We start from the raw sequence: 19,916 nt of genomic DNA on the forward strand, positions 1-19,916 counted from the left end.
GACGTACCAGCACCTCTGGCCGGCCCTCCGTGGGCGCGCCCCGCGTCGTCCGTGAAGAATTCTGTGCTTTGGTAATGAATCCTACCGGGTCCCTACAGGTTAAATAAAATGATCTGCTAAAGTTGAGAACTGAATTGATAAAAAGGAACCGTTTGCTTTCTCCCTGCTGTTTTGACTCTGCTTCCTTATCTCTGGTTCATCGTTTCAGTTGTCCTGGATTAGTGGCCAGGATGGCTGTCAGCCCGTGTGTCTGTAGAGAGGAGACAGCCTCCGCCCCAAAGAACCTGCAAGCTTAATAGTGAAGACAGACGGATAAAAGGCAAGATTACTCCTGCTGTTCAGAAGTAGGGAACTAAAGCGAACAGAGCATATATCAGCGCTTGCAGCCACAAGGGAAAGGTCAGAGCAGAACCAGGAGCTCTAGGGCTCTAACAGCTCTTGCTCTGGCCGGCCAGCCCCCCATCCGGCCGGTCCTGGGGTGTCCCTCAGGTGTTCCCGTGTCTGTCCCCACCCACACGAGCACGGGCCGTTCTGGGACCAGGGCGGCTCGGTCCGCCGTGTCACAGCCGCGCACCCCCTTCCCAAACACGCACCCGCGCTCCTGCCCCCCGGTACGCGCTCGGACTGCCCCAGCTGCCTGCGGAGAAACGAAGAGAGGGAGAATGGCCATTTACTGTGTTTCCTTTACCATCTGGGCTTATTAAAAACTGCGCAGCAAATTAAAAATAGGTGGGAACAAAGATGGGGAAGTGACATAAAGGGCTGCAGAAAATTCTCTGTGTACTTTTAAAAGCTGGAATTGCCATATGGACTGGCAGAGAGACATGTTTTACATTTCCACTGGTACATGACTGACATCATTTAGCATTAACTTCTATTTGAATAAAATGGTAGTAGACATTTAGGTAATATTACAGGGCAATAAATGTTTTAAAGAGCCTTGGGGGATGCTCTTGAAACACAGACCAGGCCAGAACTCTCAAAATATGTCTTAATATATATTAACCTCTTTTAGGACTTTTGGCTCTCAAACAAATAATGGAGGCTAGAGGGTTTCCCCCCTCCCTCTTTACTCTCTGAATTAAGAGTCCCTGGCTATATTTTCCCCCTTTTTCTCTTTAGCTGTGCTGGGAAGAACATGAGGGAATGTAGTTAAAATTCAAAAAGGTTCCCCTTTATCATTACCATGAATCAACACAATAAATGAGCCCCTTCAGAGCACGGTAATAAGAATTTGATAAATCATCAGCCAAAAATTAACTAGATGTCAAAACAATCTTTGGGAAGTGTGATGGATTAGGGGCGATAGTGGCAATTAATCTCCCAGCATGAGTTCACAGGAGAGACTGAGCGCTGGGAGATGGATGGGGGGGAGACCAAGGCCTCGCAAGGTCAGGACACTGCGGAAAGGAGCGACAGGGAGAGAGAGACGGAGAGGAGAGGAAAATAATTCCCCTGAGTCGGCAAGAGCCGGCCCGGCAGCCCAGGCGAGGTCAGGAACGCGCCTTTGAACACCCGCTGTCTGCAGCTGCTCCCGCCACGAGCCAGGCGCTTTGTGCGGGTGGGCGAGCTCAGGTGCGGGGCCGGGGGCACGGCCAGCGGCACCGGGGGACACAGACCCTCCTCTGACGGGGAATCCATCCGCACGAGCCCGGGCGGCGGAGCACAGGACGAAGTGCCACTGCAGTCATCAATCCCCGTCCCGCCGGCAAAGCCGCGTCCTCGACCCCACCTCGCAGGAAGGTCTGCAGCCCCCGCACCGCTGTGGCCGCCTCTGCCGCTGCCGGGCTGGGGTCTGTGACCCCCGAGCACCCCGTGGGAGCAGGGCAGGGTCTGCAGAGCGGCGCCGCGGGGCTGCCGCTGCGTGCAGGAAACAGCACGGTCAACAGCTCCCGGCGTGCAAGCGTTCACAAGGAGCTGTTGAGAGGACAGGTGGAGGTCGAGGGAGCGGTTCTGTTCCTCCCGTGCTGCAGCCCGGCCGTGGCGGGTCCCACCAGAGCTGTCGGCTACAAACCAATCACAGAGCTTCGTGCAGGGAGGAGAACAATCCACACGGTTGCCAAAATTTCAAATAAGGAGTGTACAAAACCTTCAAGGTTCAGACACATCCTTCCCTTCCCCTCCTTCCACTCTGGGTAAGCGATTATCTTTACCTGTGCTGGTCACTTTTGCACCTCACATCCCCACAGCAGCTCCGGCTCCCAGCTCAAGCGCAGCATCGCACAAAGGACAATATCTACCCTGGGTCAGGCACCGCTCCGCTGCTCCGCTACCCTGGGCCATCGCTCGCCTGCGTGCTGACCCGGCGCACAGCTCCTGCGCCCCTTCCCCAGTGTGCCCAGCCCCTGGTCATTACAACAGCATCTCTGCTCTGACCGTGGTGGATTTGTGCTGGCAGGACCTTCTGACCAGTGTCAGCAGGGCCAGATCCAGCAATTACGTGCAGGAGGAGTGGTGGCATACACTGCCAGTCTCGCCCGATTTATACTCTTCTTTCTTTGCACAAAATCTGTCACCTGGGATCCTTCACAATCCAAACAGCAAAAAAAAGCTGGTGATGAAAGAAAATAAAAAGTCAAGCAATCGCCGGGCAGGGCTCCTGCTGACTCCTCACACGTTCCGCCAGCCTCAGGGCACAGAGCTCCCAGCGGCACTTCTCCCAGCAAACGCGGAGCTGACACTTGCTCGGGATCGCACAGCCAGGCAGGGTGACGCGGGCTCGACAAGCCTGCAGCTGGCTACCCACGAGTGACAGAGACCACGGGGAAATAAATAATGGGCTCAGATCCTCTGCAGCCGCAGTGCTGCGGTTCTCCGTTTCATCACTCGAGGCTTGCAATCCTTTCCTGAGCTGTTTAGCATCTCTCCTCACATTCTCACTGCTGGAGCACTGTTGGCTTTGATACACACTGTGCTCTTCCCCTCAAGCGACAAGGAACAAATGTTCCTGCGGCACAGAAAGCACCCATGGGGTGAGGATGGAGAGCCGCGGACTCGTTGAACGCGCCGCAGCTGTTTCCTCTCAGCATGGGCATCTCCCCGCTCCCTGCAGGCTGTGAGGACCAGGGGCAGCGGGGACGCCGTCCTGGGTCACCCAAGGTTCCACCATCACCCCACTCACCCTGAGCCAGCCGAGAGGACGGACAGACAACCCAAGGGCCTCCACGGATGACAAGGGATGCAAGATCTGGGCAGAGCACGTGGCAGCTGCGAGGAGCTCGGCACAGTCTGGATGCTCTGGACCCGAGAGCCTCTCAAAGGGGACAACGGCATGTGGAAGTGATGTTTTGAACCGAGCTGTGAAAGCGGAAGAGCTTGTGAAGTGAGAGCAGAAGCGGGAGCGGTAGCACAGCAAAACGTGAGAGGCAGCGTGAGCCGCACGGCGCTGGAGCTGCTGCTTACAACAGACGATACAGCTTCACCGAGCAGTGGCGACAGCATCACTGTCAACCAGCCCGATTGCCTTGGTGTGGCACACGGAGACTCGGTTATGCTGGAGACTCCCCTACAGCCCGTACTCAACAACCACAACGCAGGACACTCTTTTTCCTGAAGGAAGCTCCACAGCAGGTCACACACATCGGCAATGGCACTTCTTATTTGCCGGTTAGATGCCTCAGGGCCAACCGAAAGCAGAGAGGATTGACTTGGATTTCGGGTTGCTAGCACTGGGAACAGGGTGCTGCAGCAGCGCGCTGAGCCCGCGCTCGGCTCCTCCCTGCTCGCCATGCAGCGCCTGCTCTGCGGGGCTCACGGGGGCTGCAAGGGGAATGACACTGGCTTCTCCATTAAGATAAAGCAAAATATTGGCTGTGGTCACCCGAATGTGCACGTCCAGCTCAGTGATGCTGCCGCTGCGATCTGATAGTCATTATTTACTGGAGCGGGGTGAGCTCAGAAGCACTGTGGAATTTTCCCTTCCCTGCCTAATTTTGCTGCTCTGTTAATAGGAACTCAGTTATAGAACAGGACTCACTCATTATTACTCGTTAGAGGCTAAGGATAAGACTCCATTAGCTCTGATTGCTTTGCTCCTGCCTATTCACTCTGTTGATACTGTTGATAGCACCTTTCTTAAATATTTACATCCTTAAGCAGCAGCTTTATTTTCCCCCAAATCTTAGAGCATCTTTTGTGATCGGCTGCTCACGCAGTTTTGTGCAAGGGAGAACGGCCTGGCACCCGTGTGGAGGCTGCTGGCTGCTCGGTGCGGACCAGCGTCAGAAAGAGTTCTGGTGCAACTGACACCCGCTGGAAGCTGCCCCAGCACGCTGCCTCTTCTCAAGACAGACAAGGCTTGGACAGAACAGATGTTTCCACCCAAAAGCAGATGTGAAGATGATACTTTCCCAGGGAGGAAATGCGGTGGGGTTTATTATTAACCAGCAGTCCCCATATGACCGTATGACAGCTCCCCTGACCAACAGCTGGAAAATCTGAAAAAATCCATAGCCCTCTAATCCAAGTGGTGGCAGGAAACAGCCAGCCCTGATGGACTCCGCTGATTTATTATTATTAATTACAACCTGGAAATGACCAACAACATCTGGGAGAGCCAAGTGTGGAAGGGAAAGAAAGCCTGAGCAAAGGGGCCAGTTTTTCTATTCCAGGATGGCCTCGGCGCTCTGCGGAACGGCAGGAAAAGCAGCCACGGAGTCAGTGTGAGCAGAACACAGGGCGGGTGGCAGCGGCCGGCACACGGGGGAACGACACACAACCGGTGCCACACGTGGAGAACAACACAGAGCGAGGGCCAGCGCGGTGCTGAGCACCAAACGGTGCCCTGTGCAGACAGACCAGAGCTGGGCATGCCAACAGAACCACAGAGCGAGGGACAGCACGGTGCTGAGCACCAAACGGTGCCCTGTGCAGACAGACCAGAGCTGGGCATGCCAACAGAACCACAGAGCGAGGGACAGCGTGGTGCTGAGCACCAAACGGTGCCCTGTGCAGACAGACCGGGGCTGGGCATGCCAACAGAACCACAGAGCGAGGGACAGCACGGTGCTGAGCACCAAACGGTGCCCTGTGCAGACAGACCGGGGCTGGGCATGCCAACAGAACCACAGAGCGAGGGCCAGCGCGGTGCTGAGCCCCAAACGGTGCCCTGTGCAGACAGACCAGAGCTGGGCATGCCAACAGAACCCCAGGTAAACAGCCACGCATTTCGATGAAAGACCATGTCTCTAGTGATGGAAATGTACAACAGGCAGCTGTGTAACCAGGCCCAGGAAGCTTACCCAAGGGTGGTTACCAGTTTGGAAGGGGAACAAAATAAACCAGCGGCTCACAGAAGGGGCTCAACAGCAAGTGAGCCTGCGGCAGGTAACAAAGGGCTGTGTGCGGGGTGCGCAGGGCCGGCAGGTGCGCACACATTCTGCTGAACTGAAAGGCCGGTTTCTTTAATCCTTCTACTCTATAGAACTCCCACACTTTGAGATTTTCAGACAAACATTGAATCGAGCATGACCAGAGCTAGTGTAACGTAAAGCACTCTCTGCTGACGGACACACGGACACCGTCCCAGCGGGCACCCCACACCACACCCCAGCTGTGCCGAACCCACAACCCGAGAGCTCCTAAACAGCTGTCTGTATTTCCAGAGCACTATTAACATTGTCAGACCATGGCAAATCTGCTTCATTTTATTAGACATATGTATAATACGCAAGCCAAAATACACTTAAAATGGGACATGTCAGAAAATACACAACTGTTAACTAATGAAATACAAAGGAAGCCGGTTCTCGCGCGTTCTCCCTCTCCCACGCACATCCCGGCCGCCGCCGCTCCCTCGTCTCCTCCCGATGGGAGGGATCGTGGCATTTTCTTTGGGGGTTTTAAAGTTCCTTCTGAAACAGAGAAACAGTCCCATCCTCGGCCCCACCACATTATCCACCTCTATAGGTATATTTGTAGAAACTGAACCTGACCGGGTTATTTCCACCCCTGCCCTTTCCCTTAATGCATTTTGTAAGGTATATACGGCAGAACACAACTGCACAGAGGTGAGGAGAAGTGCCCCTTAATTGAGAACTATATCTCCAAGGGGCTTTCCAATGAGGTGCAGATTTCTTTGGCATATATTTTCAGAGCTGAACTCTGTATAATGAAGTCCAGAGCCTTTAGGTTTCCCCTTTAATATATCCATCATGTCTAGATCCATTATTGACATGTTGACTTTCTTGTTTCTGATTTAAGCTGCCAGACTCAGTAAAATTGCCTTGACAGCTTTAGCATTTGTGGCAGAACACTGACATGATGTTACTTACAGCTAATTAAAGTTGAGAGCATAATAAACAATCTTGGGATCCTAGCAACCTAATTTCTTTGGGTATTGAGTTTGCTGGATCTTGACCCGAGTTCTCTGAAGTTCCAGCAGATGCCGAGAGCGACCTCCCTGCTCCGCGGGCGCCGGCTCTGGGAATCGGGGTTGGCTTCGTCCCAGCTGGACACCACCAAGAACACACGGGCCGGCTTGTCCGGGGAAATGGTGAGCGATGGGAGCCAGGGACGGGCGACCGGTGAGGACACGGGAAGCTGTGAGATGCTGGAAGGGGGTTTCTAAGGCCAATTCACGGAGGAGACACGAGTTACACGCAATTAGCAATGGGGTGAAAGCAAGCAAAGGGAAACGTGGGCTGATTACCGGGAAATCTCTCCTCCTGGGAAGCTCGGTTAGTCTGCAAAACGCTCTGTCAAGGGCAGCGGCACAAAGCGCTGGGACCCGGCTGGCCGAGGGCAGAGGTGCGGGGCAGCGGGGCAGCACGGGCGCCTCGGGCCATCTCCTGTCCACAGTCCGCAAGGTCTTCCTGGAAACCTCACCTCCCTCAGGCCAACTCCTTCCTCTCCGTGCCGCCCCAGGCCCAGCTTGTTTCACGCAGAAGTGCCCAGCACAGCGGGAAATCACATGCTCACAAACAGAAAGATCGGTTCAGTCAAGAGCAAAATTTCACCTTTTCTTCTGATGAACATGTTTTTGTGATTTGTTTTAACAACAAAAGAAGAAAACTTGCTGTACCCAGGTCAGATTCTTCGAGCTGACTCAGCCGGCACAATCAGCAGTTTTTTCTTGCCTGTAGTGAATCAAAATCACTACTTGCGCACAATCAACTGAAATTCGAGGTTAATTAAATCCAAAATCTCCCTCTGTTCCCACAAGTGACTGACATGCCTTCCCTATTGCCAGTTTCTTGAGTGTTGTTGGACTGATTTCTCCCACTTCCACTGCTTCTCCTCATTCTGCAAAGTAGGGCAACAACATCTCACATCTCTTTTGCAAAGACTTAAGCGCAGCGTAAGCGCCACCCTCACTGCGAGTCAGGCCAGCGTAAGTCGTCAGAGCAAATGGAACTTAAATTGTATTCAGTTAAATCTCAATGAAACACGTTCTAGTTCAAGCATGTTAACTCGCAGTTCTGCATATGAAGAAGAGCAACTGCTGAAGCCGCAGTAAGATGATGATGCATCTGACACATCAACAGACAATTTTAAATTGATTTAGTAAACCAGTACACAGGCTGTGCTGGTGCTTGATCCCCTAACTCAGCTGAAAATAGCCCGAAACCGGAGCTCATGTTCACCAGCGGGTCAGTGCGGTTCAGCAGGCGGGTACAGCGGAACGGACGGCAGAGTGGCACCAAAGGACATGCGGCGCTCACATTTCCCAAATCCCATGCCAAAACCCACACTTCCCAAATCCCCCTCTCTCCAGAGCAGTTAACACAGCAACGCCACTGAATTCACTGCAGTGGGGGAAAAACACCCAACCAAAAAACCCCTCTCGGATGAAGGACGCCTGGAAAAGCAGCATTTCCTCCCTTTTGTGCTGGCTGGGGCTGTTTGCAGTTCCCGATTGTTCAGGCTCTTTATTCCCCACTTTCAGACTCGTGTTGGTTTCCAGCTGGGCTCTGTGTGTGCTGCAGAGATCCAGTGGGAAAGGTGCAGCGCCGTGACCCCCAGTCATTAATCAAGCTGCCTAAGCCGGGGCCTTTTCACAGCCAGAGCCTGATTATTGGCTCTGGGGAGCTGCGTAATAAAACGCGAAGGGGAGTGACTCTATTTCCTGCCCCAAACTGCTGACATTAATTCACACCGGGGGGCTCGGGAGGCAGCGGGAGGGGAAAGCGAATCTGTGCAAGGCGGCGCTGCGGGACCCGCTGCTGCTACCCGGCTGCAGGGAGAACACACGTGTGACGCATGGGCGGGTAATGCACAGGCGTGTTCACGTATGTACTAACTGTCCTCTGCAGCAGACACAGCAGTTTGTGTTCACGTATGTACTAACTGTCCTCTGCAGCAGACACAGCAGTTTGTGTTCACGTATGTACTAACTGTCCTCTGCAGCAGACACAGCAGTTTGTGTTCATGTATGTACTAACTGTCCTCTGCAGCAGACACAGCAGTTTGGAGAAAAACAGGGTTTTACCCAATACTAGGCAAAGCCATGGACCAAAGGCAGGATCCAGCTCTTGATCCTCTGTTTCTTCAGGCGTCCAGACCCAGTCGGCAGCCGCTTGCTTTAACCAGATGACATTCACACTATTACACCTAAAATGCTCAGGTGTTTTCAGCGGTAGCCCTTTAAAAACAGCAAGAAAATTAGGTCACCACTTACAAGAGTTGACACTATAACTTGAGCTCAGATTGCCAGACTGCAGCCCAGCCTAAGCAAACCCCAAACAACATAGCCAGCAGCAGAGCCCCTGTGGCTGAGATGAGCAGGGCGAGGGGTCTGCCCCTGCGGCAACGAACGGATGCGATTGCCAAGAACCTGCCACGCTCCCGGGGCCACAGGAACCCATCCCAACAGCCAGAATCAAACAAGACCAAGCCCCACACAACCACCACAACATCAGCGCTGGAAGTGCTTGTAACTGAGCTCCTAGAGCCCTTGTCTAGGAGAGCTGGGTGACTGCGTCCCAACATTGCCGCTGCCAGGGAACAAACAGGATGGTAAGTACAACTGGTAACAATTTTCTAAAATTGCAGAAATTCCTTGTTCTTTTCTTTTTTTTTCTTAATCGTTCTTTTGTCCTGGCTCTAGACATTTTGCTAATCAGTTCCTATCATATGGGAGCTATCAGCAGAGACAGGCAAGCCTGGGGATATGTAAAACCTCTCCATTGCCTGAAGAATCCAAGGAGACCTTTGACACCTGCCAAATTCCCTTGCAAGGGGAGGGTAAGAGAATAAAGTCAGAGCCAAAATCTGTGAAGCTGTTTCTTCAAACACAATCTTAAACCTTCTCTCTGCTGATACCACGTTTTTATGGGGCAACAACACTGAGGAACTGTTTGGCTCAGACCACTGCTTTCCATGCTGTTGCTCCATTTCTTGCACCCTGTCACCCCGACTGCCTGAGACCACGTCACTTCAGCAGAGCACTCCTACACTCTTAGAGCCCGGCTGATCTTTGACATGACCCCTACGGTCAGCTACAGCCTTGCAAAGAAGCAGAAAACACCCTCACATTTCAAGGTCTGCAGAGGTGTAAATGTCTGCATGAGGCACTGAGGAATCAGGTCTAAATTCTGCCCCGAAATGTCCCATTAAGGATCAGAAATGCAAGTCTAACGTTGTCCTTGCCACCAAAGCAAAAGCAACCTTCTGGTTTAGGCAGAACCTGAAAGCACATATTCCTCTGTACCCAGGAAAAAACCACCCCACCAACAACAGAATAGAATGCAGCACCAGCAAAACCCACCCCACCACGTGTGAAACCACGGGAGGGGTCAATAGCAGGAGCCACAGAAGCGTCTGCTGCACTGTCCACCCGCTCTGCTCCCCTTCCTACTGAAATAGATGGAACATGGGATGGGGAAAGCGCCCGGGGTGGCAGCAGCAGAGCAGAGCCCGTGCAGCCCCGGCACCCCGCGCGTCACCGGCTCTCGAGCGCACAGATTGTGGTGCGATGGCTGCACAGCAAACCCCCCGAGCTGCTCCACCAGCACAGCAAACCCCCCGAGCTGCTCCACCAGCACAGCAAACCCCCCGTGCTGCTCCACCAGTGCAGCAAACCCCCCGTGCTGCTCCACCAGCGCAGCAACCCCCCGAGCTGCTCCACCAGCGCAGCAAACCCCCCGTGCTGCTCCACCAGTGCAGCAAACCCCCCGTGCTGCTCCACCAGTGCAGCAAACCCCCCGAGCTGCTCCACCAGTGCAGCAAACCCCCTGAGCTGCTCCACCAGTGCAGCAAACCCCCCGTGCTGCTCCACCAGCGCAGCAAACCCCCCGTGCTGCTCCACCAGCCCAGCAAACCCCCCGTGCTGCTCCACCAGTGCAGCAAACCCCCCGTGCTGCTCCACCAGTGCAGCAAACCCCCCGAGCTGCTCCACCAGTGCAGCAAACCCCCCGTGCTGCTCCACCAGTGCAGCAAACCCCCCGAGCTGCTCCACCAGCGCAGCAAACCCCCCAAGCTGCTCCACCAGCGCAGCAAACCCCCCGTGCTGCTCCACCAGTGCAGCAAACCCCCCGTGCTGCTCTGCCGGCCGGGGCCGGCGCACCAACAGCCGCCGAATCAAGGTGTGCGAAGGAAACGCTATCATTAGTTCTCACGTGTGCGTCTGAGCCAAAAGGGCCTGATAAAAAAAGACCCATTTGCCATTGCAACTATATCAAACCTTCTACAAAAAGTCACTTTGAGGTCACTGTTTTTGTCCAGTATTTCAATACATTAAATGCAATTACTTCATTGTTGATTTACCTGTCATTAGAGGCATGTGTTTGAACATGATTTATTGAGTGAGTTTTGTGCCAGTTGACTTGCAATAGATTGCACAATATTCAAAAAGGCTCATTTGCTTGGCATTACATTAGAAGCAGGGTGATTGCAACACAAAGCAATGTAAATGAGTTCTGAGAGGCTCCATCATTCATGTTGTCATGTACTGAATCCTATTATTATTTATTACCATAATTGTACTGTGTTTCCTGGGGCGATAAATTAGGACTGATGGGTCCCGCTGACAGCCAAGGACTGGACTCGCTCTATATAATTTAATAGGGATACTCTTGGATTTCTGCTTGGAGGAGACTTAGGGAGGAATTTAGTAAGTAAGCACAATCTTTTCCTAAAAAAATTAAAAATAAAATAAAAGCAGTGAGGGTTTTTTTCGTCCCTTCTCCCTTGGCAGCAATTTAAGTCTTGATAAAAGCTGCGGAGGAAATGGGAGCACTCTGTCTTTCATAATAGGATTGCTAAAAGAAAAAAAGTCCCTGCCCTGTGTCACAATGTGTTTTCTGCTCCCTGCTGACAGGCGGCCTCCCGACGGCTGGGGACAGAGGGGGCTCGCGGGACCGCAGAGGCAGCCCGGCCTCCCGCGTTCCAGCCCAAATCCAACCCGCAACCGCAGGGAAACGCCGCTCCTGTCGATGGCGGCGGGAGCGGGTGAGGTTATCCCCACCAAAGTCAGCACAACCAGCTTGTCCTGGGGCCTCACGAGAGCAGCTGCCGACCGGCCTTCTCGCCAAAGCTCAGTCCCGTTCTCCAACAGCCTCCGGACCCAGCCCGAGATGTCTCTTCTCTCCAAAGCCCAGTCCTGTTCTCCAACAGCCTCCGGACCCAGCCCGAGATGTCTCTTCTCTCCAAAGCCCAGTCCTGTTCTCCAACAGCCTCCAGACCCACCCCGAGATGCCTCTTCTCTTCTCGCCAAAGCTCAGTCCTGTTCTCCAACAGCCTCCGGACCCAGCCCCAGATGTCTCTTTTCTCCAAAACCCAGTCCTGTTCTCCAAGAGCCTCCGGACCCAGCCCGAGATGTCTCTTTTCTCCTCGCCAAAGCTCAGTCCCGTTCTCCAACAGCCTCCGGACCCAGCCCGAGATGTCTCTTCTCTCCAAAGCCCAGTCCTGTTCTCCAACAGCCTTTGGTTCCCCTCCCCCGGTTTGCAGGCAGCCTGGGGTACCCATTTTGTATTTTAGATCCTGGGGATGGAACTGATCAAACTTTTCTGTGCCGTGGACACTCCCCAGTTATAATCATGCTTATTCACCCTACAGGATCGTGATTGATATTCATTAGCCAAATTAGGAAGTTATTAAAGCCAAGAAGATGAAAGTGCTGTATTAGTATTGCCGCCGTTTTTAATCAACGCATCCTTACTTATAACAGAGACTGAACTGCACAAACCGCTGCAATGTTCTGCCCTTGGAGCTAAAGGCCCAATCCGGCTGCTGAAGATGCAGATACAGACCAGCCATCGGGAAGAAGCAGCAGCCTGCAAGTCCTGAACAAAACCATGAGCAGAACGGTGAGGATGCTGTTCGCAAAGCTGCATGGAGGATCCTGCAAGTAGGATACGGGAAATATGGAAAGCATGTCCTGTACCCAGATTAAGATTCGACAATAAAATTCTCCTTCTTTCCATGCTTTTAAGCATCTCCAATACTCAATTTTTCTTCTGCATTTCTTGTAAAGAGACTCAGAGCTGCAGAACCTCGGAACTGTTGGACTAGAAGGGGTTAATTGTCCCTACAGTCCTGTATGTTGTATTTGTGAGCAACCAAGTATCCATAAATCCTCCTAGTGGACAACTTTATGGAATAATCAACACATCAGGGATATTTCCTTGCAAGCCTCCCTGAGTTAGTGACTGGCTCATGCCCTGAGGCATGAGAGCTTATTGACTGGATCCATCTCTTGTTCAAGTCAGTAGATATCTGCCAATTCAGGTCAATTCAAATGAGACTTTATTGACAGAAGAAGCTACACAAAACGCTGCCAAAGTGCAAGAAAATGACAGCACACCCCTACCTTCCCCGAGCCATCTGCCAGAGACAGATACAACCTGCACCGCTTTTACACAGAGACTTACTTGCAGCTTCATTGAATAGAAACTGTCCTTGATTTAGCTTCATTGACTTAATTGAGCTGAGCTATGCTAAGAATAAACAAGATCCATCCTGTTTCTCTGTGGACACCATCAGAAGTAGCGTGAGTGCATTAAAAGGCCGAGGTTGTAAACCCGTAACAATGCTGGGAGGAGGGCAGTCCAGACACGGCTGTGCCGGTGCCGCGGACACGACTCCCGGCGAGCGGCCGTGGGACCATCGGCGGCCCCATCCCCCTCCCTCTGGTTGTGCTCCAGCTCATGTTCTCTCTGCCCCACGCAGACATATGAAACTTGTCACTCAGACATCAAAGGCGCTTTTCGCTCACCCTTTCTCAGTGGTGACACATTTTTGGCCAAGCACATCACATTAATAGATCTTGCTGTCAAACAAGGAGGCTTCAAACAATGGAGGGATTGTACACTGTGCAGCACGGCTGATGGGCAGATCACCAGGTAACGTGATGCAAGAGCTATAAAATATCTCAAAGACACAAGCAAAAGCACAGAGCCTAGTTTTGAAGAGAGACTTGTGGTTTGTAGAGACTTTTTTTCAGTATAAATTTTGGAACAGACCCTGGCATTGGACTTGATTGGGTTTCCAAACCCAGCCTTGGTTCAACAGGCACACTTCCTCAAGAGGTGCTGTGTTTCCCTGTCTTCTCCAGTGCCTCCTGCCTGGCACACACTCCCCATCCTTCATTTCATTACTCGAGACAAATTATGGGCCAAGTTCAGCTGGCCTCCTAGAACCGGTGGCAGTATTTAAAACACACCCAGTTGCGCTGTGACCTGTGCAGAAACACTCTGCTGCTCACTAGCGCTTTTCACCAGGAGCCAAAACCGGCTCTGCTTCGCGTGACACCATCAGGAGCTCTCGCTGTTGTGGGGGGTGTGGGGCGGTGGCACTGGGGCACCGCAAGAAATGCCTACAGGGATGTCAAACTGTCCCGCTGCCAGGGGTGGCTTTTGCTCCAAGGCAGAGAGGGGCAGGACACGAGCACGGCGCTGCCTCGTGCATGGGGAACCGAGCTCTAGCGCTGATCTCGGCTTTGCTGCACACCCGCGAAGGACAAACAGAACCCGGCTGTCCCCATGCCGCGTGTCCCCCAGGCACCACGCCGTGTCCGTTCCAGTGACAATGACAGGTCAGAGGTACTGGAACCAGGCACTCAACACCCATCAGCCAGGAAGGGGTTTGGCCCTGGATTTAAATCTCTGCCCCGCAATCCGAGGCCGCGCGGCCCATCAGTCACCGTTCGAGTCCTGAAGGGCTGTTCGGTGCAGCTTTGGGGAGCTCTCGTCATCAACACGTCCCTCCACACGTCTCCAGGAATATTACTGTGGTACCAAGTATGACTGACTAGAGAGATGAAGATATTAAGCATGTGTCTTTGTCAGTTATGGCCATTATCATTAGCAGACTAGCTACTATTCCCTATCTGTTCCTTTTAGAGCCGTTTACAGCTGAAACATTTCTAATGGCTCGATGAATATGAATGCAACATTTATAACCATTTACACGTACGAGGCTTTGGGGCACATCCATCCTTCACCGCGGGCCCGTCACCTCCCATTACCGCGCTGCCACGCGGGGGGCGAGCGGGGGGACGCGGACCCCACTTGGGGTGGAAGATGGGGCCGTTATTCTGTGGAACACGTGTTCAGAAATCCCCCGTATTGTCACCACGGGCTTCTTTCCCCAGTCACGCACTTATTTAGACTCTTTATACTTTCATTAACAATGGAGAAATGAAGGCCGTTACATCTGTTAGCAGACATAATTTTAGACAAATACAACTTCTTATCAAATAAGCCTGCAATAAATGTTTCATGAACAGAACCCTTCAATAGAACTCCCAACCCTAATTTAATGAGAAGTATCAAATGAATTTTTTTTTTATTCTGATATCTCCCTTGAGACAAATGATACTTTGCAGGCCTATTTTTAACAAATGAATTATTGACTTAAACTGGCACAATTAATCACAATATAATGGGATCAGGGGATGTTAGAGGCTCATTCAGCACGGCAGATGATGAGTACTGACTCTTCCAAGAAATGAGGCTCTTTAATCACTCCCAGATTAACAGCTACATGCTTTCAGATTTCAATCACAGGGAACAGGCAGTGTGGAATGAGCACCCAGGACACGCTGGTTTCTTACCCGAGAGCCCCGGTGCTCGTCGTCTCAAAGGATCTGAATCGCCCACGTTTCCAAGAGCTCTTCCCTCCCGTCTCCACCGGGGAAGGAACGGGGAGCAGGCGCAGAACCCACCGGGCTGGGTAACACCTGCCCTCAGCTCTCCAGCACTTCACACAAAAAGCCTCTTCACTAATTCCCTCCTCATTGGGATCATTGTTCTCTAAGGCTTTTGCACCTTCCTAATTAAACAGTAATTCAGGTTTTGTGACGAAAGGTAACAAAATAATAAGTATGCAGATTAACTTTGAAAGCCAGAAATGCAGAGGAAATGAAACAAAACATCAAGACAAAGTGAACACATGCTGGAACTGCACGGAAAGTCAAATACTATGTCTGCTTTGCTTTGCTAGGCCTGAGTTTAGGCTTCTGTCTTTTCTCAGCACCCGTTAGCGACACCTCGGTCAGCCCGGCAGAGCTGTTCTGCAGCCTGTGCTGCCCCACGGGCCTGCAATACCATCTCACAGGGAAAATCCTCCATCTGACAAGAGGCTTGGCAAGTCAATAGCGGGTAAATAGATTCCCAGCAGCTGAGCTTCAGAACAAACGGGCATTTTGTGTAATTTGCACTTGTAAACAACTCTCAAAACGAGCTCCTTTCTAAACTGGAGAAGGGAAGCGATTTCCATGGGGATCCCGTGCACCATCCGGCCTCTGTCCTGCACCACAGGCCTGGCAAAAGGATTCCAGAAGCTCCGTAGCGGGATGTGGAGAACAAATGAGCTCCACAAAGACGAGATCACCAACCCGCACGGCCATCCCTTCCGACCACTTCACTTACAAACACACGCAAACAAACGTTCATCGGTCTTTTGGTAGCTGTTTGATTAGCGTTTAGTGTTGTACCGCCACGTAGTAGCATTATTGCGATAAACATACAAATTCCCTCTGATTCATGTGCAGAAAAACAAGCAAACAAACGTCCCAGCCAAACGACTGGCCACCTCCGAAATCACCGTCCAGAGCTGAATCCCACTGACGCTGAGCCGAACGCGAGCATTTGTGCTACGGGCTATCACAAGTCTGTATTTTCCAGGCTGAGGTTCTGTGTTGGAGTTGACAGGAGGAGGAAACAGAGAAGACGGTTCTGAGCTGCGCAGGGTCCTCCTGCTCCCCTGCACCAGAAGGGGTTCGCCAGGGGTGCCAGGATGTCCCCTGGTTGCTTCCTAAGACCAGATCCCAGCAGCCGTTGCCTATTTGATGTACAACACCAGACTTTCAAACAAACACCAAAACAGGTGTTTTGGTGAGAATACTAACAGCACAATTTTAAACTGTCCATATAGCCAAAATTAACCCTTTTCCTTCACCTACAGATTTCACCTGAGAGTGTGTAACAGTCTCCACTCAGATTTCCCTGCAAGAGAAGCAGCCAGATGAGTTTCCTGATATGTAACCACCTTCAAACACTCTGAGAGGGCGAGATGCCGGTTTCCTGTCCACTTCAGCCCTGGCTCTGGTTGAAGCTGATGAGGAGAGCTCCTCAACATGGGTTTGAATTCACCGCAAGGGTTCAACAGCTGCACATCCTCAAGAAAGGAGGAAACACCACAGGTCCCATTATCCCTGAACCCACACGGAATGGGGAATAGTTGTTTGCAATGGAAAAGCAGTGGGACGAGACTGGGAAAGGTGGCAGATGCGCTGGGCTGTGCCAGACGTTTCAACACGTCTCATTGTCCGCAAAGAAATGGGAACAGCGAGTGAACCCGGTTGTGCTTCAACACGCCTGAGCTGCCGGAGAAGCAGCATCACGCTCAGGAACGGGGGCCAGCCCCTGGGTCTCCAGTGCAGCTCTGGTAGCCAACAACCATTCTCCATTTGAATTTATAGGCCTGTCGGAAAGTTAGAATGGATTGGGAAGAAGTCTTGTTTTACCTATGGTGGGAGGAAATCAAGTGATGTTAGCAGCAACGCTGGGCACATTATCATCTGCTGGTTCCATTTAACAACTTCTCACAACATGTGCAGTTTACATTATGGTATCCTGCACATGTAGTCTTTGGCTGGAAATATCCTCCAGAGCTCTGAATTTATGGTCACGCAAATACTCCAAGAAGCAAGAAACAGGCATGCCAAAGAGTGGAAAGGAAAGCCTTCTTTCTTTCTGCTCCCAGGTCCCGTTAACTCTAACCCTGCTGTGCGGCAACGCAACAAGGGACGCCGGTGTTTCAGCCGCGCGGCTCCGCCTTGGCTACGGCAGTGCCTCTGGCACCGCCACCTCGCACAGCCGCCGCTTGGCTGGCGCGGGCAGCTGGAGCTGGGCCTCCGCGGGGCTCTGCTGGCAGCCCAGCTGCCTTTGTGCCTCTGCAGGCCTGGCACAACACCCCCATTCCCACCGGCTCTGTCCCTGGGGACGCGTCCCGTGTCCCAGCAGCGCCAGCGCAGACCCTCAGGGCAGCACATCAACCACCGGGGGTCACACCGCACAGCACAAAATAGGGAGTTTGTTCTTTACCGTTGATATTCCTTCTCCTATTTTTATTTCCTGACATGGAAGTTTAGCGTGACATAAGAGGATGGAACAGAATCTCTTTGTTCATCCTTCCAGCATAACTGACTCTGCTCCCCAGCAACAATCCGCGCGATGCCAGAGACACCTCGCTCAGCACCAGCGCGGACACGGCGACACCAGGGCTCGCCAGCCCTTCTCGCCCGTCACCGGCACAACGCCGCCCACGCCGGGGCTGTGGCCTCAGCGTTACCGGGGCGTCTGTGCACGGTGCTCGCCAGCGGCTGTAATTCTGGTGATAGTGGCTTTGCAGGCTTAATGAAAGAAAAGAAAACCAAAAAGACATTTTTCAAAGACCTCCATTTCACATTAGGGCACAAACAATATACACGCAAGCAATGCAGCAATCTGTCACCTGTCAGCTGCCAGCACGAGCTTGGTGGGAAATTAATTTTCAAGAGCAGTTTCGGCTGCCCGTTGATCTAATGCTGTGAACAGTGGGAGCGGATCAAAGGGAAGCGGATCTGAGTGTTTCCTCACCATGGGCTTTTCAGGGCGAAGATGCAGCCCACTACAAAATAAATACTTATCTAGAAATTGTGCTGTCTTTGGAACTTTTTCCTACGCTAGGCTGGATTGTCAGTTCATGTAAATGAACAGAGTTCCATGGATCTAGGAGGAGTAATCTCGCTTTATACCCAAAGGTATCGTGACTCTGTCCTGAGGAGCGGCCACGTGGAACTGGAGGGTCAGAGCAGCAAAAAGGACTGAGTGGCACGGATCACCAAAGCCCGGTCCCACTGCCCTGCGGGTACAACAGCAAACAGAGCTGCGCCCAGGCCTGACCCACCGGCACCGAGCCGTCCCTCGGCTCCACGCGCTAACCACAGTGCAGTCCGGCCACTACTGCAGAGCAGTGCTGTTTTTTGATAGATTTAATTACTCCTAATTTATATGAGGCAGAGCGGCACTTAGTGTGTGAAGTACTTAGCACGGGCACTTTAATGTCATGCTTAATACACATTTTTAGAGCTCTGGTCATTAACTACACAATAGGTTTGAGCCCCGGATTTCCTACGCGGTGCTCCAAGGCCTCACTTGGCTTTTGGAGGATGTCACAGTGTTGTCTCGCACACGACATGTGCTCTGTGCGTGTGACACAGCCCCGCTCTCCGTTTCGCTATCGCCAGGGAGCAGCTGTGCTCCTCTAGGTGTGACACCGCCTTTATTGGCACAGGGGGATCCTCGGCTTCGGGGCCCTGCAAGCTTTCGGCCACTATAAATCAGTGTGCTAGGAAAGGGAAGCAAGTTTATGCTTCTTGGGAATGTTTATTATTGCAACAGTTTGAAAATGAAATCTCATGTTTGTGAGAAAAGATGGTTGAAGTTGCTCCTGCGTGGATAAAAGTGACCCACATTCCTGCTTTCCTCTTGATTTTTTAACAAGCTGATTCATTCACTGCGTGATATCGCTACATGTTCATATCTTTATAAAAAAACATTAATAAAATATTCACTTGTATTTGTTTACCAAAAATGCCTTTTATGGGGATGAAATATTTCTGAAATCTGCTCATTTATGTTTTTCACCGAGCAATATATTAAAAAAACAAAACACAATTTGTGTTGGTGAAACTTAAGGAATTTTGACAGCAGTAACAACTTGTTTTGCAAAAACTGGTTTTGAGGGGGAAAAAGCAGCTCTTTCCCACTCCACAATTTACTGGTGTTCAAACAACCCGCTGCTGTGTCTGCTCGCTGCCCAACCCCGTGCGTCCTCGGGGCCACCTGAGTCACCTGGATAGAAACGAACACACTGAACGGCGACTGCAGGCCGTCTAGCCCGCCACCCTCAAACGGCCTTTGGGACAATTCCTCAAAGCTCGTGAATGCGATTCTTCTCCTTTCTAAGGTCTCGTCCGCTGGGCAGGCCGAGGGCAGTTGAGGCAAATGATGTCAAGTGGAGAAGTTGACGTGCACATCAAAGCTCTGCGGTTGGATGACGCTGCAGCAAACTACACACCGGTTATTCCGAAGCGCAGGAACCACACAGGGGTTTAACAGCCTTGGACTTCTGGTTGTAATCTCACACCATCAGTGGCTCCGTGCACAGACTGCGCACGCTCAGGGCTTGCACCAGTAGTTGCTGCGCAGCCCAGCTGGTTACGTAGCGCAGCTCAGGGCACCCGAGGCACCGGGCCGGTGTCTCGTTTACCGGCCTGGGGCTCACGACGGGCCGGTGGGACCAACCGAGCCGGTCCTGCCGCCGTGCCGGAGCAGCCCCGGACACACGCGCTGCAGGTGGGACCGGAGCAGCTCATTTTCTGGGTGTTCTATAATGTGCATCTGTACCGTCATGCTTTTTTCTGATAGCAGGAAGTAGGACAGGGAATGTTTTGCTACAGAAACTGCAATTACTCATGGTGTGTGTTATTC

General features: G+C 52.1%; 1 protein-coding gene across 4 annotated transcripts in view; it reads right to left on the reverse strand.

Annotated features, from left to right (window-relative positions):
- Nucleotides 1–19,916, reverse strand: part of LOC110365005 (uncharacterized) — a 209,987-nt gene that overhangs the window by 123,172 nt on the left and 66,899 nt on the right. The gene's annotated exons all lie outside the window — the stretch shown is intronic.

The sequence above is a fragment of the Columba livia genome, chromosome 25 (assembly GCF_036013475.1).
Source record: "Columba livia isolate bColLiv1 breed racing homer chromosome 25, bColLiv1.pat.W.v2, whole genome shotgun sequence".
Lineage (NCBI taxonomy): Eukaryota > Metazoa > Chordata > Aves > Columbiformes > Columbidae > Columba > Columba livia.